The sequence below is a fragment of the Camelus bactrianus genome, chromosome X (genome assembly GCF_048773025.1).
Source record: "Camelus bactrianus isolate YW-2024 breed Bactrian camel chromosome X, ASM4877302v1, whole genome shotgun sequence".
Lineage (NCBI taxonomy): Eukaryota > Metazoa > Chordata > Mammalia > Artiodactyla > Camelidae > Camelus > Camelus bactrianus.
The window spans coordinates 1,191,116-1,213,812 of record NC_133575.1 but is presented as its reverse complement, the minus strand read 5'-3'; the positions used below and the strand labels follow the sequence as shown (position 1 = coordinate 1,213,812).

Sequence of the window (22,697 nt, the reverse complement as noted above, 5' to 3'; positions counted from 1 at the left end):
GCCTTGTAAACTGACTAGACTTCAAGAAAAATACATTATATGTACACAAAAACTTTTTTAATGGTCTGCACAAAAGAGAGAAACAGAACTGCTGAGTTCAAGTACTGATGCAGGCCCTCTGTGCTGTGAGAAACCAAACTTTAGTGAGCTTAAGGGAAAACAAATACATTAGTTTAGAAACACTGAGAAGATTCGCCAAAGCCCACTTGTGAGAAACAGGGTTTCCTACAAAGGAATACGGCAGGGATGGGTCACAAGCACTAATTATAGAAATGACAGAAGATACGTGCAGGCCAGCAGCGACTTAACAGAAATGCAGTGTCGTTTATCAGGGAGGGGAAAAAAAAAAGGAGAGAAGAGGAGGCAGGGAAGAGGAGGGAGGGAAGGAAGAACAGAATGTGGGGTCTCAGACAAACTAGACACATGAGTCTCGTGTCTGCGTTTCGCGGGTAACAGAACGGCGGCGGCAGCCGGGAGATGGACCGTGAAGTTTCCCCCGGCTCGGCACGCGGGGATCGCTGTGTGCGTTCTGGTGCACGGAGTCCCTGCAGCTGGGATGAGCGTGACTCGTGATCAAGCAAAAGTAAAAACTGACTAAATCCTTGAGAAATGCTCAGATCGTCAGCTGCAGCCTCGAAACATCAAGCCCTCCTGAAGAAGCTTGTGTTTTACTGATCCGGGGCCAAAACACCTTTTTATGGATTGGTACCCACTGTAAAAAAACAAAAACAAACAAACAAAAACAACCAAATTGTGCAAAAGAAAAAAAAATACATGTTCAAAAAAGGAAGAGGAAAAAGAAGTAAAAGTGACCCAAACAACCAGTTGCCCCAGCTCCGTCCGGTCGTGGCGGTGCAGCCCGGCTAAGCCAGCGGACCCTGAGGTCAAGGTCAAACCATCCCTGACCCTCCCGCGCCACCGTAACTTACTTGCCACAGCCTTATTCCATGCTGTTGCCTTTTCAGAGTCTATCCGTGTCCCCAGGGCTCCCCCGTTCTCTGAGGGGGCCCAGTGCTCCCCGGGGCTACCTCGGGGTGTTCCCCAGCCACGTGCTCCTGGGGATGGGCTGCTGGATGGCTTTTGGGCCTGAATCCCTGCCCCAGATTCCTTGGAGCCGTGCCCCTCGCCCCCCGCCTGCATCCCCACCCACACGCACCTTCCTATCTTCGAGGTACCCCATCCTGAGCCGCGACCACCTCCAAAATGCCAGGGGCCGCTGTCCCCTGTAATCCGTCCTGTCCCTTCCCCAATGCCCACCCATCCGGGCAGGTTCTGAGAAGTCACCATGGCACAGAGGAAAGGGCCCAGCGGGGAACTCGGGCAATCCCTTGGGCTCCCACATCCCTGGCGGGCGGGCAGCCTTCGTTTCTTCCTCCCCGCGGGGTCACAGAGATGAGGACGTGACTGTCGGAGCCCTGGAGGGGAGGGCGGGGGCCTTAAATCATAGCGATTCCATGACCTCTCCTCCTCTACGCGTCCTCCGTCCAGAAATTGGGGCCACCCCCAGGAACCCCGACGCCGACAAAGATGAATTAATGGATGTCACTTGTCCCCAGCATCTGGAGACGCTGGCTGTAATTACATCTTCACCAGGACCTCGAAACCCACGTCTCCTGAGTCACCGAGCTCTCCCGTGGTTTCATTTAAAATCTAACTCCTGGTTATGAACGTTCAATATTGGGGGCAAAGCGTTCCCCGTCTCCTCCACCCAGAAGCCACCCCTTGTCTCATTTGAAAAGTCACGGAGGTGTCACTTCACATCCATGTAATTTCCGGGGCGACCTGGGTTGGCGATGAGCTTTTTCTTTTGTTTTGCCGTTCAGTTAGTTAAATTCCGTCGGTGCAAGCTCGTGGTGGGGAAAATCGATCGGTGACCTGGCTTCAGCGTGTGTAGTCATGTTGTTTAGGGACCAGAGGGCCCCCCGGACGGGAGCTTGACCTCAGTGTCACCTCCGCTGAGGCTGGAGGCTAATTCACAATCCTTCTGTACAAACACAGCGCTCTCTGCCCAGGGAGGCAGCCCGTTTGCCGTTTGTCTCCTGCGTCCTTACGGGTGAGGGAAGGGGGCCAAGAGGTGACGGGCGAGGCAGCTCACAGGGTGGGATTCACAGCTGCGCCTCCTGGGGCCCGGCTCCCGGAAACCCCCGTGTCTGCGTGTCTGCACGGGGTTCAGGGTCCCGGCCTCGAACTCCCCTCCCAGCCCTCCTGCCCCTTGTGGACGCCTGATTCCTCCTTGAGACTTTACGTCCATCTGCCCGGGACTCCGTCCCAGCGAAGCCCCCCCGTTCCTGTCCTTCATGGAGCTCACAGAGCCTAGCAATGACTGTGTTTTGCTTTTTATTTTTTAATATCATGAACACACTGGGCAGTTTCAAGTTTACAGAAAAACCGAGCAGTGCAGAGTTCACTGCAGCTCCCCGTGTTACCTGCACTGTATCGGGTACATTTGTTACCACTGCTGAGACAAAATCGACACACTAGTATTCACGGATGTCCACTGTTCCCTTGGGGCTCATCTTGGTGTTGTGCGGGCCGCGGGTTTGGACTCGTGGATGATGACGTGTATCCACCGTGTTCGTGGCATACGGAACGGCTTCACTGCCCTCTTTGTAGGATGCGATAATGATACGTGACGTGTATCCAAACCCATGAACTGTGCAAATCCAGGAGGGAACCCTAATTCGAGTAAAGTGGACGTTGGGTGATTACAATGTGTCAATTTAGGTTCATCAATTACAACGATTAGCTCTAGTGGGGGCGGATATTGAGTCTGTGCAAGTGGGGGGCAGGGGATATGCGGGGCATCTCTGTACCCTCCCTTCAGTTCGGCTGTGACCCTGAAACTGCTCTTTAAAAAAGAAAGTGACTGTCCTTTCTGACTGGATTACCGCGTTCTGTTGATTCTTACTTTGTGGTTGGCTTGATTCCTTTGATAACTCTGTACGTTTAAAAAGCGAATACTCTACAATGTTCTTAGAGATAATGAGCCGTACCTACATGTAAACTAAAAAAATGTGTATTGCAGTATATTGTGTGTGCGTATTTACATGCAATATGTTGTATTATGTGCAAATTGTAACAATTCTACCTAACTGAATAATGAAAAAAAGAAAGAAAACTGGCTAATCTACAAATATATATATATATTAAGCCTTTAAAAATAAGAAAATTCCTCTGTGCTCCACGTGTCCCTCCCTCCCGGCAACCGCTGACCATGTCCGTCATCAGCCTTACGGGCAGGGCGACCTGCTCTGTGTCTGTCACCTGGGACAGGTGTGTGGGACCTGGGTGGGCGGCGTGGCGTTTTTACGGCTCCGAGACTGCGCGCTGACAGAGTGCGCCACCATCCTCGAGCCTGGGGGGACCCGCTTCTCCGGGGACGCGGCTTCCTCAGGCCGACCTCTGCTCCTGGCGGTGAGAGAGAACGCCTCGCTGTCTGGGCACCTGTGTGTGGCGAGGACCCTCTGGAGCGAAGCCTGAGGCGAGGGTCTGGTGCCCGCGGATGGACGGGCGGGAAGTCACAGGGCTGGGGTGGCAGGAGGGGGCTCCTGAGCGCTGTCCTTCCCTCGGGGAGGGAGGGGGGCGGTAAAATCCATGCATTTTCAGGCCAGCGGGTGTGCATTTGGACACGTGGATGGAGGGGGCCCATGAACACGGGTGGGACAAGGCTGCTGTCTGCTACATCAGGAGGCCCAGTCTCGGTTCCCGCCCTGCCCGCCCTGGCTCTGACACCACGCCCTGCAGGGCAGAACCCAGAGGTTTCTTTTCACTCTTACTTTCCTGCCCCGCTCTCCCGTGGAGCTGAGTGCAAACTCAACCCTCGACCACCCCACTGGCGTGAACGCAGGGCAGGATGTCCCCTCGGGCTGGCGTCCAGGGGGGTCACTCGCCTGCGTGAGTCCCATTCCATTTATATGCTGAAATAAGACTCCTCCGGGCCATTTTCTCCCCGGGATGGGGGGGCACTGGCTTATCCACATTCTTCTTCCTCTTCGTGTTTGGGAGACAGCCCGAAATGCACAAGGATCGTCAGCCAGGTCTTCTGAGCTACAGAGGTGACCGTGTCAATCACACATTGATGCGATCATTCAGCAAATATTCACGGAGAGCCTGCTTATGGAGAGGCTCCAGGAGTGAGGGATGTCAGCATGAAAAAAAAAAAAAGAAAGAAAGAAACAGGAATCAGTAAGATACAGCAGTCTGGGTGCACCCCTGTGTGTCTGTCTGTATGTCTGGGGTGGTGGTTGTTGATTGAGAGACAAGAGAGGGGGAAAGAGGAGGACAGAGAGACTCGTGCATCAGGACGTGTTACCAGGAGCAACCTGGCGTCTTCACAGTAAGACACTAACATCCCTAGGAAAGAGCAGCTGGAGGAGAAACGGGGCTTGGGAGGGAAGGGGCTGGCGCACCGCTGAGCACACCTGAGCCTCCGCGCGTCACCAGCACACCTGCTCCTCCCCAGGGTTCCCCCGACATCCCCTCCACCTCGCTCCCAGCGCCTCGGCTTTGTCGTCCTCACGCCCGGCGACAGGCGCGCGCACGCGCGGCCGTGGGGCCCGGCTGCAGGCCCGGGTGCGCCGCCGCCCACAGGGAGGCCCCCGGGGTCCGCGCCACACAGGTGTCCGGCCTCTAGCGACCCTGCCCCCGGCCGGGGCCGCGTGGCTCCGGGCCGCCCGAGCCCAGCTGTGCCTGTGAGACGCACCATCGGGCCGGGCGTGTGGTCAGGGCGGGGCCTGGGGTCAGGGCGGGGCCTGGGGTCAGGGCCTGGCGTGGGGTCACGGCTGGGCAGGTCCGTGCGTAGGGTCAGGACCGGGCGTGAGGTCAGAGATGGGCGGGGCCGGGCGTGGGGTCACGGATGGGCGGTCCCTGGCGTGGGGTCAAGGCTGGGCGGGGCCGGGCGTGAGGTCAGGGCCTGAAGTGGGGTCACGGCCAGGTCGGGCATGGGGTCAGGGCCGTGCGAGGGGTCATAGATGGGCGGGGCTGGGCGTGGGGTCACGGATGGGCGGTGCCTGGCGTGGGGTCAAGGCTGGGCAGGGCCGGCGTGAGGTCAGGGCCGTGCGTGGGGTCAGGGCCTGCGTGGGGTCACGGCTGGGAGGTGCCAGTAGTGGGGTCAGGGTTGGGAGAGCGTGGGGTCACAGCTGGGTGTGGCCAGGCGTGGGGTCAGGGCCGTGCGTGGGGTCAGGGCCTGGCGTGGGGTCACGTCTGTACAGGTCCGGGCGTGGGGTCAGGGTCGGGCATGCGGTCACGGATGGGCGGGGCCGGTCTTGGGGTCACGGATGGGCGGGGCCGGCGTGAGGTCAGGGCCTGGCGTGGGGTCAGGACCTGGCGTGGGGTCACGGCTGGGCGGGGCCGGGCGTGTGGTCAGGGCTGCGTGGGACCTGGCGTGTGTCATGGTTGGGGAGGACCGGGCGTGGGGTCAGAGCAGGGCATGGTGTTAGGGCTGGGTGGGTCCTGGCTTGGGGTCACGGCTGGGCAGGGCCGTGCGTACGGGTTCAGAGCCGGTCGTGGGGTCAAGGCTGGGCGGGGCCGGGCGTGGGGTCATGTCCTTCCTGGGCGTGGGGTCAGGGCTGGGCGGGGCCGGACGTGGGGTCATGACCAGGCGTGGGGTCAGGGCTGGGCGGGGCCGGGCGTGGGGTCAGGGCCGTGCGTGGGGTCAGGGCATGATATAGGGTGACGGCTGGGCGGGGCGGGCGTGGGTTCAAGGGAGGCTGGGCGTGGGGTCAGGGCTGGGCGGGCCCGGTTGTTGGGTCATGATCCGGCGTGGGGTCAGGGTTGGGCGGGGCGTGGGGTTAGGGCTGGGCAGGCCCGGGGGTCGGGTCACGGCTGAGAGGAGTCAGGCGTGGGGTCACGACTGGGCGTGCTGGGGCGTGGGGTCAGGGCCGTGTGGAGCCTGGCGTAGGGTCAGGGCAGGGCGGGGCCGGGCGTGGGGTCAGGGCCGGGCCCGGCCAGTCAGCACCCCCGCCTCCTCGCCCCGCCCTCCCCCTCCCCTCGCCCTCGGCCATGGCCGCGTCCTCCGACCCGCAGCACCGCGCTGGGCCCCGGCGCTGGGTCAGGAGCGTCTGTGGGGGGCACGGAGCGCCCCGGGCCGCCGCCGGGGCCGTGGGACCGGACTCCGGCTTCATTGCAGGTTAGCGCTGCCTTGGCGGTGAGCGTGGCTCCCAAATAGAAACAGACTTTGCGACATCCTGGGAGGGAGCCGGGGGGCGCCGTGCTCAAGGGGATAGTGGTCTCCTGACACGAACGCAGATCCCTGCATGGTTTTCGAGAAACTTGGCAAGCCGTGTACCCGAGTGTATAGACAGTTTGGGCAAGGCAGACTCTAGAAATGAGTAACCAAGGTGTGTAGGCAGTTTTTTGTTGTTTTTATTGAACTACCGTCACTTACAACGTGTCGCTTCCTGGTGCACACTGTCCCCAGTCACGCACATACGTGCAGATACTGATTTTCATATTTTCATATTCGTTTTCATTAAAGGTTATTACAAGATACTGAATATACTTCTCTGTGCTGTACAGAAGAAGTTTTTTTTTAATCTGTTTTTATATATAGTAGTTAACATTAGCAAATCTAAAACTCCCAAACTTCCCCCTTCCCACCTCTTTTCTCCCAGGAACCAGAAGATTGTTTACTGTGTCAGTTGGGAGTTTTCGCTTTAGGGCAGGAGTTCTGAAATTTCTGGTTTCTGTGCCCAAATGCAGCCCCATTTGTCTGAATTATGGAAACAAAGTGACGCAATATTTCTTCTTACTGAATGATGCAAGCCGTATTTTTACGAGATTTCTAATTCCCTAAATGTTTGTTGGTTTGTTTGCTTTTGCTGGTGGGGTGGGAGGTGGTGGTAATTAGGGTTATTTATTTACTGTCACCGAGGTACTGGCTCGAACCCAGGACCTGGTGCACGCTAAGCATGTGCTCCAACACCGAGCTCTGCCCTCCCCCGAGATTCCTGCTTCCCTCGGAGTACACAGAGTCTCTAGGAAAGTGGTTGATTTTTTTTTTTTCTTTTGACCTGGTCGGTTGGGTTTCATTAATTCCCCGGAGTACCCTTCACACGTGCGCTCCTATCTGGTAAATTTAAATATTCTTTTTTGCCCACATAATATTCAGCACTATCGAATCCGGCCTCCTCGCTGCCCTGAGCAGATCCCCAACCCTTGCAAATCAGATTCTGTGTTTCAGAGAGCCGTCTGGGGGATCTTAAGGGTTTTTTTTCTTTTTCTTTTTTTCCCGTCTTTCAACTAATTTCCTTTAGAATTTTCCAAACAAGTACACGCCTGCACCAAACTGACACTCGGGGAACTTCCAGTAGGCAATTTGGGGCCTTGTTTTGGTTGCAAATGAGGTGGGGCAGACGCCGCGTTCCTTTCCCCGGAGCTGTGCTGCGAATGGCTCCGAGTTTGCAGGCACCCAGGACGGAACCGAAGCGCCCCAAGCAGACACCTCCTTCCTCATGATATCATGGGAATGAGAAGGTCCCCACTGAGGGCCCGCATGAATCTGGGCACGACAGGAAAACAAGGAGATGAGGCATCTTTCCAGGTAGTTAAACCCGTGTAGAAAACCCCGGTACCTAATTGACGCTGGAAACTTCATCTTGGTTCTGACTTGTCATCACGCCGGCCAGGGGTTCCCCTGTTCACCTGGCATATCGGGGCGCAACTCCCGGAACGTTCCATCAGCAGCTGTCGGTTTGGGAAAGGAAAAGGTCACTCTTTCAGAAGTTTTATTTACTTTTTGATTGAGATAGTGTTGATTTACAGCATCATATTAGTTTCATGTGTACAGCATAGTGATTCACAATTTCTTCTTAAAGGTTATACTCCATTTATAGTTATTATAAAATATTGGCTGTGTTCCCCGTGTTGTACAATGTATCCTGCCAGCTTATTTATTCTGTACATAGTTTGTCCCTCTGACTCCCCTACCGTCATTGTCCTTCCCCCCTTCCCTGCCCCCACTGGTCCCCACCAACTTGTTCTCTGCATCTGTGAGTCTGCTTCTGTTTTGTTATATTCACTCGTTTGTTGTATCTGTTTAGATTTCACGTATAAGTGATACCACACAGTATTTGTATTTCTCTGTCTGATTTATATCACTCAGCATAATGCTCCCTCCAGGTCCATCCATGTTGCTGCAAATGGCATTCTTTTATTCTTTTTCATGGTTGAGTAGTATTCCATTGTATAAATACACCACATCTCCTTTCTTCATTCTTCTGCTGAAGGACATTTAAGTTGCTTCCATGTCTTGGTGGTTTTAATAATGCTGCTATGAACATGAAGTGCATGTATTTTTTTTTTTTTGAACCAAAAATTTGAGCTTAAAGATCTCGAACTCTGCATTTTAACTGACACAAGAGCCACTCTTGGGAGATTCTGACTAGGTCTTTCAGCTTTAATAAATGCTTGGACTTTTTATGGTTTTGGCCTATGGAGCCAAGCTCATCTGTTCCAGTTTGCTTAGCAATATTGGAATTTCTGATTTGCAGGTGGTAACAAATCAGGCTGGCCGTGCTGCTTCCTTTGGGTGAGAGAGGCGGATGTCGGAATGCAGACATGTCCTCCAGGTGTCCTCTCCCGGAACCAACTTTCTTCGACTTTGGTTTTGAACTTCAAGAAAAGGACAGCCCAGGATAGATACGGACGTGTGAGTAAGAGAAAGGAAATTTATAAAGTTTTAACGTGTCAGCAGAGGTAAACAAAAGAACGTGTTTCTAGCATGGAAAGCAGGCGTGTTTTATTAGAAATTGGATTTAACTAGAATTACTTTTATGAGACCTTTTTTGGTTACTTCCCAACCATATTTGATAACTCAGTATGAAAACCCCAAGGTGTCGTGAATCCTGTTTTCCTTTGATAAACTCAAACGTGCTCCATTCAGGAAACATCCGCTGTGGCTGGATATGAATTATCGAGTCCTAGGACAGAGGAAGAATCAGGCCGGAACGTTCCAAAACTCCACAGACTGCCTCTTTCCTGCATGTGCCACCCAGATGGAAAATCCCAAAGAGCCTCAACCGTCTTGATTTTCAAATCCGCTCCGATTTACTCTGCTTTAGAAAGAGCACGACAAAGAATTCATCTTCTTTGCAGAATCAGGTGGCAGGTCTCTGGGCTCCTCCCTCTGGCTGGCTGTAAGGGACCATCCGGTCGGCAGGATTCATTTGGGGAGAACCTAAATTTGAGCTCGCAGGCATGGTTCTCCCATCCCCGGGTTCCATGAGGCTGAGACTATCTGCTTGTTCTGCAAGGGGTCGACGCGTGAAACAAGGTAACCAGAGCTCTGTCTTCCTCACCTACACTGCTCAGGGGAGCCTAGGTTGTACTGCAACGCCAGAATCTCAGACACTTTGTGCCCCCCACCCCCGAAGACTGATCTGTCCTCACCGTGTTTCCGGTGGGAATGTAGATGTCTGAGCTGACAATGCCTTCACTGTAAACTCTGACCTCAGTTATCACAGGAGGACACAGTCACTGATATGGGCTGCCCACCCCTCACGTTTGCACGGTGACACTGGACCTGTCCCACAAGGCATGCTGGGAAACGTGGGTGTGAGATGCAGGGACCAGTGGGTACCACTGTCTCTGCCCCAAACTCTCAGATCTGCTGACCCCAGTCAAACACCAAAACAAATGCGTATCAATAGTAATTTTACCCTCCTCCTGGGAGAGACCTGGGTATTCTGTATAAACCGGGGGTTAATACCCATATGGACCACGAAGGTAGGAGAAGAAAGCAAAGATGGTAGCGATGTGGGCTCCTGGTCCGAGCAGATTCTAGGTGTTTGGGAATGCAGGGAAAACTTCTAGACAAGAAAAAGTAAGAGTAAGAAGGAACTGGGCATACCCATCCAATAGCTCCTATTTTTTCTTTTTTTTTTTTTAATTGAGTTATAGTCCATTTACAATGTTGTGTCAATTTCTACTGCACAGCACAGTGCTTCAGTCATACACGAACATAAATATATTCATTTTCATATTCTTTTCCACTGTGATCTAATACAAGATCTTGAGCATATTTCCCTGTGCTATACAGTACAATGTTGTTTATTTATTCTACATTTTGAAATCCCAGTCTGTCCCTTCCGACCCCCCGCCCCCTTGGCAAGCACAAGTTTGTTTTCTATGTCCATGAGTCTGTTTCTGTTTCGTATTTATGGATTTTTTCTTTTTAGGTTCCACATGGGAGCGATCTCATATGGTCATTTTCTTTCTCTTTCTGGCTTGCTTCACATAGAATGACATTCTCCAGGTCCATCCATGTTGCTGCAAATGGCATTATTTTATTCTTTTTTATGGCAGAGTAATATTCCATTGTATAAACGTACCACCTCTTCTTCATCCAGTCATCTCTTGATGGACATTTAGGCTGCTTCCATGTCTTGGCTCTTGTAAACAGTGCTGCCATGAACACTGGGGTGCTGGTGTCATTTTGAAGTAGGGTTCCTTCTGGATATGTGCCCAGGAGCAGGATTCCTGGATCACATAATAAGTGTATTCCTACTATTTGAGGGATCTCCATAGTGTTTTCCACAGAGGCTTCACCAAACTGCATTCCCACTAGCAGTGTAGGAGGGACCCCTTCTCTCCACAGCCTCTCCAGCATTTGTTGTTTGTGGACTTTTGAACGACGGGCATTCTGACTGGTGTGAGGTGATACCTCATTGTAGCTTTGATTTGCATTTGTCTGATATTTAGTGATATTGAGCCTTTTTTCATGTGTTTATTGAACATTTGTATGTCTTCCTTAGAGAATTGCTTGTTTAGGTCTCCTGCCCATTTTTGGATTGGGTTTGTTTTTTTCTTATTAAGCTGTAAGAATTGTTTATATATGCTGGAGCTGAAGCCCTTGTCAGTTGCATCTTTTGCAAATATTTTCTCCCATTCTATAAGTTATCATTTTGTTTTGCTTATTGTTCCCTTTGCTGTGAAAAAGCTTGTAAGTTTAATTTTGGCTACTATTTTTAAAACGTGGAGAAGAACAAGTGTCAGCGAGGATGTGGGGCAACCAGCACCCCTGTGCCCTGTTGGTGGGAATGTAAATGGTGCAGCTGCTACAGGAAACAGGCGTCAAAAATTAAACATAGAATCACCTCGTGATCCAGCAGTCCCAATTCCGGGTGTGTATGCAGAAGAACTGAGAGCAGGGTCTTCACCCCCATGTTCACAGCAGCACTGTGTACAGTAGACAAAGCATGGAAGCAATCTAAGTGCGTATCAGCAGATGACTGGATAAAGCAGAAGTGGTACATTCATACAACGGAATACTACTCAGCCATGAGAAATGATAAAATATTGCCATTTGCAGCCACATGGATGGACTTGGAGATTATCACACAAAGTGAAGTCAGACAGAGAAAGACAAATATCATATGATATCACTTATATGTGGAATGTAAAATACGATAGAAATGAACTTATTTACAAAACAGAAACAGACTCACAGACAGAAAACATAGTTACCGGAGGGGGGAGGAGGGAAGGATAAATTAGGAGTTTGGGATTAGAAGATACACACTACTGTATATAAAGCAGATAAACAACAAGGTCCTACTGTAGAGCACAGGGAACTATATTCAATATATTGTAATAACTTATGATAACAAAATGTAAAAAGAAATATTTGGATGTTCATTTATGACGGAAGCATTATGCTGGACACCAGAAATTGACACAGCCTTGTAAACTGACTAGACTTCAAGAAAAATACATTATATGTACACAAAAACTTTTTTAATGGTCTGCACAAAAGAGAGAAACAGAACTGCTGAGTTCAAGTACTGATGCAGGCCCTCTGTGCTGTGAGAAACCAAACTTTAGTGAGCTTAAGGGAAAACAAATACATTAGTTTAGAAACACTGAGAAGATTCGCCAAAGCCCACTTGTGAGAAACAGGGTTTCCTACAAAGGAATACGGCAGGGATGGGTCACAAGCACTAATTATAGAAATGACAGAAGATACGTGCAGGCCAGCAGCGACTTAACAAAAATGCAGTGTCGTTTATCAGGGAGGGGAAAAAAAAAAGGAGAGAAGAGGAGGCAGGGAAGAGGAGGGAGGGAAGGAAGAACAGAATGTGGGGTCTCAGACAAACTAGACACATGAGTCTCGTGTCTGCGTTTCGCGGGTAACAGAACGGCGGCGGCAGCCGGGAGATGGACCGTGAAGTTTCCCCCGGCTCGGCACGCGGGGATCGCTGTGTGCGTTCTGGTGCACGGAGTCCCTGCAGCTGGGATGAGCGTGACTCGTGATCAAGCAAAAGTAAAAACTGACTAAATCCTTGAGAAATGCTCAGATCGTCAGCTGCAGCCTCGAAACATCAAGCCCTCCTGAAGAAGCTTGTGTTTTACTGATCCGGGGCCAAAACACCTTTTTATGGATTGGTACCCACTGTAAAAAAACAAAAACAAACAAACAAAAACAACCAAATTGTGCAAAAGAAAAAAAAATACATGTTCAAAAAAGGAAGAGGAAAAAGAAGTAAAAGTGACCCAAACAACCAGTTGCCCCAGCTCCGTCCGGTCGTGGCGGTGCAGCCCGGCTAAGCCAGCGGACCCTGAGGTCAAGGTCAAACCATCCCTGACCCTCCCGCGCCACCGTAACTTACTTGCCACAGCCTTATTCCATGCTGTTGCCTTTTCAGAGTCTATCCGTGTCCCCAGGGCTCCCCCGTTCTCTGAGGGGGCCCAGTGCTCCCCGGGGCTACCTCGGGGTGTTCCCCAGCCACGTGCTCCTGGGGATGGGCTGCTGGATGGCTTTTGGGCCTGAATCCCTGCCCCAGATTCCTTGGAGCCGTGCCCCTCGCCCCCCGCCTGCATCCCCACCCACACGCACCTTCCTATCTTCGAGGTACCCCATCCTGAGCCGCGACCACCTCCAAAATGCCAGGGGCCGCTGTCCCCTGTAATCCGTCCTGTCCCTTCCCCAATGCCCACCCATCCGGGCAGGTTCTGAGAAGTCACCATGGCACAGAGGAAAGGGCCCAGCGGGGAACTCGGGCAATCCCTTGGGCTCCCACATCCCTGGCGGGCGGGCAGCCTTCGTTTCTTCCTCCCCGCGGGGTCACAGAGATGAGGACGTGACTGTCGGAGCCCTGGAGGGGAGGGCGGGGGCCTTAAATCATAGCGATTCCATGACCTCTCCTCCTCTACGCGTCCTCCGTCCAGAAATTGGGGCCACCCCCAGGAACCCCGACGCCGACAAAGATGAATTAATGGATGTCACTTGTCCCCAGCATCTGGAGACGCTGGCTGTAATTACATCTTCACCAGGACCTCGAAACCCACGTCTCCTGAGTCACCGAGCTCTCCCGTGGTTTCATTTAAAATCTAACTCCTGGTTATGAACGTTCAATATTGGGGGCAAAGCGTTCCCCGTCTCCTCCACCCAGAAGCCACCCCTTGTCTCATTTGAAAAGTCACGGAGGTGTCACTTCACATCCATGTAATTTCCGGGGCGACCTGGGTTGGCGATGAGCTTTTTCTTTTGTTTTGCCGTTCAGTTAGTTAAATTCCGTCGGTGCAAGCTCGTGGTGGGGAAAATCGATCGGTGACCTGGCTTCAGCGTGTGTAGTCATGTTGTTTAGGGACCAGAGGGCCCCCCGGACGGGAGCTTGACCTCAGTGTCACCTCCGCTGAGGCTGGAGGCTAATTCACAATCCTTCTGTACAAACACAGCGCTCTCTGCCCAGGGAGGCAGCCCGTTTGCCGTTTGTCTCCTGCGTCCTTACGGGTGAGGGAAGGGGGCCAAGAGGTGACGGGCGAGGCAGCTCACAGGGTGGGATTCACAGCTGCGCCTCCTGGGGCCCGGCTCCCGGAAACCCCCGTGTCTGCGTGTCTGCACGGGGTTCAGGGTCCCGGCCTCGAACTCCCCTCCCAGCCCTCCTGCCCCTTGTGGACGCCTGATTCCTCCTTGAGACTTTACGTCCATCTGCCCGGGACTCCGTCCCAGCGAAGCCCCCCCGTTCCTGTCCTTCATGGAGCTCACAGAGCCTAGCAATGACTGTGTTTTGCTTTTTATTTTTTAATATCATGAACACACTGGGCAGTTTCAAGTTTACAGAAAAACCGAGCAGTGCAGAGTTCACTGCAGCTCCCCGTGTTACCTGCACTGTATCGGGTACATTTGTTACCACTGCTGAGACAAAATCGACACACTAGTATTCACGGATGTCCACTGTTCCCTTGGGGCTCATCTTGGTGTTGTGCGGGCCGCGGGTTTGGACTCGTGGATGATGACGTGTATCCACCGTGTTCGTGGCATACGGAACGGCTTCACTGCCCTCTTTGTAGGATGCGATAATGATATGTGACGTGTATCCAAACCCATGAACTGTGCAAATCCAGGAGGGAACCCTAATTCGAGTAAAGTGGACGTTGGGTGATTACAATGTGTCAATTTAGGTTCATCAATTACAACGATTAGCTCTAGTGGGGGCGGATATTGAGTCTGTGCAAGTGGGGGGCAGGGGATATGCGGGGCATCTCTGTACCCTCCCTTCAGTTCGGCTGTGACCCTGAAACTGCTCTTTAAAAAAAAAGTGACTGTCCTTTCTGACTGGATTACCGCGTTCTGTTGATTCTTACTTTGTGGTTGGCTTGATTCCTTTGATAACTCTGTACGTTTAAAAAGCGAATACTCTACAATGTTCTTAGAGATAATGAGCCGTACCTACATGTAAACTAAAAAAATGTGTATTGCAGTATATTGTGTGTGCGTATTTACATGCAATATGTTGTATTATGTGCAAATTGTAACAATTCTACCTAACTGAATAATGAAAAAAAGAAAGAAAACTGGCTAATCTACAAATATATATATATATATATATATATATATATATATATATATATATATATATATTAAGCCTTTAAAAATAAGAAAATTCCTCTGTGCTCCACGTGTCCCTCCCTCCCGGCAACCGCTGACCATGTGCGTCATCAGCCTTACGGGCAGGGCGACCTGCTCTGTGTCTGTCACCTGGGACAGGTGTGTGCGACCTGGGTGGGCGGCGTGGCGATTTTACGGCTCCGAGACTGCGCGCTGACAGAGTGCGCCACCATCCTCGAGCCTGGGGGGACCCGCTTCTCCGGGGACGCGGCTTCCTCAGGCCGACCTCTGCCCCCGGCGGTGAGAGAGAACGCCTCCCTGTCTGGGCACCTGTGTGTGGCGAGGACCCTCTGGAGCGAAGCCTGAGGCGAGGGTCTGGTGCCCGCGGATGGACGGGCGGGAAGTCACAGGGCTGGGGTGGCAGGAGGGGACTCCTGACAGCTGTCCTTCCCCCGGGGAGGGAGGGGGGCGGTAAAACCCACGCATTTTCAGGCCAGCGGGTGTGCATTTGGACACGTGGATGGAGGGGGCCCATGAACACGGGTGGGACAAGGCTGCTGTCTGCTGCAGCAGGAGGCCCAGTCTCGGTTCCCGCCCTGCCCGCCGCGGCTCTGACACCACGCGCTGCAGGGCGGAACCCAGAGGTTTCTTTTCACTCTTATTTTCCTGCCCCGCTCTCCCGTGGAGCTGAGTGCAAACTCAACCCTCGACCACCCCACTGGCGTGAACGCAGGGCAGGATGTCCCCTCGGGCTGGCGTCCAGGGGGGTCACTCGCCTGCGTGAGTCCCATTCCATTTATATGCTGAAATAAGACTCCTCCGGGCCATTTTCTCCCCGGGATGGGGGGGCACTGGCTTATCCACATTCTTCTTCCTCTTCGTGTTTGGGAGACAGCCCGAAATGCACAAGGATCGTCAGCCAGGTCTTCTGAGCTACAGAGGTGACCGTGTCAATCACACATTGATGCGATCATTCAGCAAATATTCACGGAGAGCCTGCTTATGGAGAGGCTCCAGGAGTGAGGCATGTTAGCGTGAAAAGAAAAGAAAAGAAAAGAAAAGAAACAGGAATCAGTAAGATACAGCAGTCTGGGTGCACCCCTGTGTGTCTGTCTGTATGTCTGGGGTGGGGGTTGTTGATTGAGAGACAAGAGAGGGGGAAAGAGGAGGACAGAGAGACTCGTGCATCAGGACGTGTTACCAGGAGCAACCTGGCGTCTTCACAGTAAGACACTAACATCCCTAGGAAAGAGCAGCTGGAGGAGAAACGGGGCTTGGGAGGGAAGGGGCTGGCGCACCGCTGAGCACACCTGAGCCTCCGCGCGTCACCAGCACACCTGCTCCTCCCCAGGGTTCCCCCGACATCCCCTCCACCTCGCTCCCAGCGCCTCGGCTTTGTCGTCCTCACGCCCGGCGACAGGCGCGTGCACGCGCGGCCGTGGGGCCCGGCTGCAGGCCCGGGTGCGCCGCCGCCCACAGGGAGGCCCCCGGGGTCCGCGCCACACAGGTGTCCGGCCTCTAGCGACCCTGCCCCCGGCCGGGGCCGCGTGGCTCCGGGCCGCCCGAGCCCAGCTGTGCCTGTGAGACGCACCATCGGGCCGGGCGTGTGGTCAGGGCGGGGCCTGGGGTCAGGGCGGGGCCTGGGGTCAGGGCCTGGCGTGGGGTCACGGCTGGGCAGGTCCGTGCGTAGGGTCAGGACCGGGCGTGAGGTCAGAGATGGGCGGGGCCGGGCGTGGGGTCAGGGATGGGCGGGGCCGGGCGTGGGGTCAGGACCGAGGGTGAGGTCAGGACCGGGCGTGGGGTCAGAGGCCTGGCAAGTGTGGGGTCACGGCTGGGCGGGGCCGAGCGTGGGGCCACGGCCGTCCGTGGGGTCACGGCTGGGCGGAGCCGGGCGTGAGGTCAGGGCCTGAAGTGGGGTCACGGCCAGGTCGGGCATGGGGTCAGGGCCGTGCGAGGGGTCATAGATGGGCGGGGCCAGGCATGGGGTCAGGGCCGGCCGGACGTGGGGTCACGGAAGGGCGGGGTCGGGCGTGGGGTCAGGAATGGGCGGGGCCGGGCGTGGGGTCAGGGTCGGGCGTCGGGTCACGGCCGGGCGAGCGTGAGATCAGGGCAGGGCGGGGCCGGACGTGGGGTCACGGATGGGCGGTGCCTGGCGTGGGGTCAAGTCTGGGCGGGGCCGGCGTGAGGTCAGGGCCATGCGAGCCTGGCGTAGGGTCAGGGCTGGGCGTGGGGTCACGGATCCTCGTGGGCGGGTGTTAGGGTCAGGGCCTGGCGTGGGGTCACGAATGGCGGGGCCGGTCGTGGGGTTACGGCCTGGCGTCGGGTCACGGCTGGGAGGAGCCGTGCGTGGGGTCAGGGCCTGGCGTGGGGTCACGTCTGTACAGGTCCGGGCGTGGGGTCAGCGCCGGGAGGGCGTGGGTTCACGGCTGGGCGGGAATGGGCGTGGGGTTATGGCCAGGGGTGGGGTCAGGGCTGAGCGGGGCCGGGTTGACGTCAGGGCCAGGCGTGGGGTCACGGCTGGGAGGAGCCAGGCGTGGGGTCAGGGTCGGGAGGGCGTGGGTCACGGCCCGGTGTGGGGTCTGGGCTGGGAGGGGCTGGGCGTAAGGTAACGGTGGGCGGGGCCGGGCATGGGGTCACGGCTGGGCGGGTCCTGACGTGTGGCAGGGCGGGCCGGGGCCGGGTGTGGGGTCACGGTGGGCCTGGCGTGGGGTCACGACCGGGCGGGACCAGGCGAGGGGTCAGGACCGGGCCCGCCCAGTCAGCACCCCTGCCTCCTCGCCCCGCCCTCCCCCTCCCCTGGCCACGGCCATGGCTTTGTCCTCCGACCCGCAGCACCGCGCTGGGCCCCGGCGCTGGGTCAGGAGTGTCCGTGGGGGGCACGGAGCGCCCCGGGCCGCCGCCGGGGCCGTGGGACCGGACTCCGGCTTGATTGCAGGTTAGCGCTGCCTTGGCGGTGAGCGTGGCTCCAAAATAGAATCAGACTTTGCGACATCCTGGGAGGGAGCCGGGGGGCGTCGTGCTCAAGGGGATAATGGTCTCCTGACACGAACGCAGATCCCTGCACGGTTTTCGAGAAACTTGGCAAGCGAGGTACCCGAGTGTATAGACAGTTTGGGCAGGGGAGACTCTGAAAATGACTAACCAAGGTGTGTAGGCAGTTTTTTGTTTGTTTTTATTGAAGTACCATCAGTTACAACGTGTCACTTTCTCGTGCACACTGTCCCCAGTCACGCACATACGTGCATTTTCATATTTTCATATTCGTTTTCATTAAACGTTATTACAAGATATTGAATATAGTTCCCTGCGCTGTACAGAAGAAATTTTTTTAATCTGTTTTTAGATATAGTAGCTAACATTTGCAAATCTAAAACTCCCAAACTTCCCCCTTCCCACCTCTTTTCTCCCAGGAACCATTAGATTGTTTACTGTGTCAGTTGGGAGTTTTCGCTCTAGGGCAGGAGTTCTGAAATTTCTGGTTTCTGTGCCCAAATGCAGCCATTTGAATGATGGAAACAAAGTAACGCAATATTTCTTCTTACTGAATGATGCAAGCCGTATTTTTACGAGATTTCTAATTCCCTAAATGTTTGTTGGTTTGTTTGCTTTTGCTGGTGGGGTGGGAGGTGGTGGTAATTAGGGTTATTTATTTACTGTCACCGAGGTACTGGCTCGAACCCAGGACCTGGTGCACGCTAAGCATGTGCTCCAACACCGAGCTCTGCCCTCCCCCGAGATTCCTGCTTCCCTCGGAGTACACAGAGTCTCTAGGAAAGTGGTTGATTTTTTTTTTTTTTCTTTTGACCTGGTCGGTTGGGTTTCATTAATTCCCCGGAGTACCCTTCACACGTGCGCTCCTATCTGGTAAATTTAAATATTCTTTTTTGCCCACATAATATTCAGCACTATCGAATCCGGCCTCCTCGCTGCCCTGAGCAGATCCCCAACCCTTGCAAATCAGATTCTGTGTTTCAGAGAGCCGTCTGGGGGATCTTAAGGGTTTTTTTTTTTTTTTTTTTTCTTCTTTTCTTTCCGTCTTTCAACTAATTTCCTTTAGAATTCTCCAAACAAGTACACGCCTGCACCAAACTGACACTCGGGGAACTTCCAGTAGGCAATTTGGGGCCTTGTTTTGGTTGCAAATGAGGTGGGGCAGACGCCGCGTTCCTTTCCCCGGAGCTGTGCTGCGAATGGCTCCGAGTTTGCAGGCACCCAGGACGGAACCGAAGCGCCCCAAGCAGACACCTCCTTCCTCATGATATCATGGGAATGAGAAGGTCCCCACTGAGGGCCCGCATGAATCTGGGCACGACAGGAAAACAAGGAGATGAGGCATCTTTCCAGGTAGTTAAACCCGTGCAGAAAAGCCCGGTACCTAATTGACGCTGGAAACTTCATCTTGGTTCTGACTTGTCATCACGCCGGCCGGGGGTTCCCCTGTTCACCTGGCATATCGGAGCACAACTCCCGGAACGTTCCATCAGCAGCTGTCTGTTTGGGAAAGGAAAAGGTCACTCTTTCAGAAGTTTTATTTATTTACTTTTTGATTGAGATAGTGTTGATTTACAGCATCATATTAGTTTCAGGTGTACAGCATAGTGATTCACAATTTCTTCTTAAAGGTTATACTCCATTTATAGTTATTATAAAATATTGGCTGTGTTCCCCGTGTTGTACAATGTATCCTGCCAGCTTATTTATTCTGTACATAGTTTGTCCCTCTGACTCCCCTACCGTCATTGTCCTTCCCCCCTTCCCTGCCCCCACTGGTCCCCACCAACTTGTTCTCTGCATCTGTGAGTCTGCTTCTGTTTTGTTATATTCACTCGTTTGTTGTATCTTTTTAGATTTCACATATAAGTGATACCACACAGTATTTGTATTTCTCTGTCTGATTTATATCACTCAGCATAATGCTCCCTCCAGGTCCATCCATGTTGCTGCAAATGGCATTCTTTTATCCCTTTTCATGGTTGAGTAGTATTCCATTGTATACATACACCACATCTCCTTTCTTCATTCTTCTGCTGATGGACATTTAAGTTGCTTCCATGTCTTGGTGGTTTTAATAATGCTGCTATGAACATGAAGTGCATGTATTTTTTTTTTTTTTTGAACCAAAAATTTGAGCTTAAAGATCTCGAACTCTGCATTTTAACTGACACAAGAGCCACTCTTGGGAGATTCTGACTGGGTCTTTCAGCTTTAATAAATGCTTGGACTTTTTATGGTTTTGGCCTATGGAGCCAAGCTCATCTGTTCCAGTTTGCTTAGCAATATTGGAATTTCTGATTTGCAGGTGGTAACAAATCAGGCTGGCCGTGCTGCTTCCTTTGGGTGAGAGAGGCGGATGTCGGAATGCAGACATGTCCTCCAGGTGTCCTCTCCCGGAACCAATTTTCTTCGACTTTGGTTTTGAACTTCAAGAAAAGGACTGCCCAAGATAAATACGGACGTGTGAGTAAGAGAAAGGAAATTTATAAAATCTTAAAGTGTCAGCAGAGGTAAACAAAAGAACGTGTTTCCAGCATGGAAAGCAGGCACGTTTTATTGAAAATCAGATTTAACTAGAATTACTTTTATGAGACCTTTTTTGGTTACTTCCCAACCATATTTGATAACTCGGTATGAAAACCCCAAGGTGTCGTGAGCCCTGTTTTGCTGTGATAACCCCAAACGTGCTTCCATTCAGGAAACATCCGCTGTGGCTGGATATGAATTATCGAGTCCTAGGACAGAGGAAGAATCAGGCCGGAACGTTCCAAACTCCACAGACTGCCTCTTTCCTGGACGCGCCACCCAGATGGAAAATCCCAAAGAGCCTCAACCGTCTTGATGTTCAAATCCGCTCCGATTTACTCTGCTTTAGAAAGAGCACCACAAGGAATTCATCTTCTTTGGAGAATCAGGTGGCAGGTCTCTGGGCTCCTCCCTCTGGCTGGCTGTCAGGAACCATCCCGTCGGCAGGATTGATTTGGGGAGAACCTAAATTTGAGCTCGCAGGCGTGGTTCTCCCCTCCCCCAACCCCGTTCCATAAGGCTGACACTATCTGCTTGTTCTGCAAGGGGTCTACGTGTGAAACAAAGTAACCAGAGCTCTGTCTTCCTCACTTAGACACTGCTCAGGGGAGCCTAGGTTGTACTGCAACCCTAGAATCTCACACACTTTGTGCCCCCCACCCCCGAAGACTGATCTGTCCTCGCTGTGTTCCCGGTGGGAATGCAGATGTCTGAGCTGACGATGCCTTCACTGTAAACTCTGACCTTCTCAGTTAACACAGGAGGACACAGACGCTGATGTGGGCGGCACGCCCCTCACGTTTGCACGGTGACACTGGACGTGTCCCACAAGGCATGCTGGGAAATGTGGGCGCCAGATTCAGGGACCAGTGGGTACCGCTGTCTCTGCCCCAAACCCTCAGATCTGCTGACCCCAGTCAAACACCAAAACAAATGCTTATCAATAGTAATTTTACCCTCCTCCTGTGAGAGACCTGGGTGTTCTGTATAACCTGGGGGTTAACAGCCATACGGACCACGATGGTAGGAGAAGAAACCAAAGATGGTAGCGATGTGGACTCCTGGTCGGAGCAGATCCTAGGTGTACAGGCAATGCAGGGTAAAGTTCTAGATGAGAAAAAGTAAGAGTAAAAAGGAATTGCGCATACCCATACGATGGCTCCTATTTTTTCTTCTTTTTTTTAATTGAGTTATAGTCAGTTTACAATGTTGTGTCAATTTCTGGTGTGCAGCACAGTGCTTCAGTCATACGTGAACATACTTATATTCCATTTCACATTGTTTTTCACTGTGACCTAATACAAGATCTTGAACATATTTCCCTGTGCTATACAGTATAATCTTGTTTATCTGTTCTACATTTTGGAATCCCAGTCTGTGCCTTCCCAGCCCCCGCCCCCTTGGCGACCACAAGTTTGTTTTCTATGTCTATGAGTCTGTTTCTGTTTCGTATTTATGGATGTTTTCTTTTTAGATTCCACATGGGAGCGATCTCATATGGTCATTTTCTTTCTCTTTCTGGCTTGCTTCACTTAGAATGACATTCTACCCTTCCATCCGTGTTGCAGCAAATGGCATTTTATTTTTTATGGCTGAGTAGTATTCCATTGTATAAACATACCACATCGTCTTCATCCAGTCATCTGTTGATGGACATTTAGGCTGCTTCCATGTCTTCGCTGTTGTAAATAGTGCTGCTATGAACACTGGGGTGCAGGTGTCATTTTGAAGTAGGGTTCCTTCTGGATATGTGCCCAGGAGCAGGATTCCTCAGTCATATGGTAAGTCTATTCCTAGTCTATATGGTAAGTCTATTCCTAGGCTTTTGAGGAATCTCAATAGTGTTTACCACAGTGGCTCCACCAAACTGCATTCCCGCCAGCAGTGTAGGAGGGTCCCCTTGTCTCCACAGCCTCTGCAGCATTTGCCATTTGTGGACTTTGAAATGATGGCCATTCTGACTGGTATGAGATGAGACCTTATGGTAGCTTTGATTTGCATTTGTCTGATATTTAGTGATATTGAGCATTTTTTTCATGTGTTTATTGATCATTTGTATATCTTCATTGGAAAATTGCTTGTTTAGGTCTTCTGCCCATTTTTGGATTGGGTTTGTTTTTTTCTTATTAAGCTGTAAGAATTGTTTATATATGCTGGAGCTGAAGCCCTTGTCAGTTGCATCTTTTGCAAATATTTTCTCCCATTCTATAAGTTATCATTTTGTTTTGCTTACTGTTCCCTTTGCTGTGAAAAAGCTTGTAAGTTTAATTTTGGCTACTATTTTTAAAACGTGGAGAAGAACAAGTGTTAGCGAGGATGTGGGGCAACCAGCACCCCTGTGCCCTGTTGG

At 52.5% G+C, this 22,697-nt stretch overlaps 1 long non-coding RNA gene across 1 annotated transcript; it reads left to right on the top strand.

Moving 5' to 3' along the window:
* Window positions 1-8,359: 8,359 nt before the first annotated feature.
* LOC141576290 (uncharacterized) lies at window positions 8,360-21,500 on the top strand. Its single transcript, XR_012504609.1, has 2 exons — window positions 8,360-8,647; window positions 20,127-21,500. It is a non-coding gene; the product is annotated as an uncharacterized LOC141576290 (long non-coding RNA).
* Window positions 21,501-22,697: the final 1,197 nt, after the last annotated feature.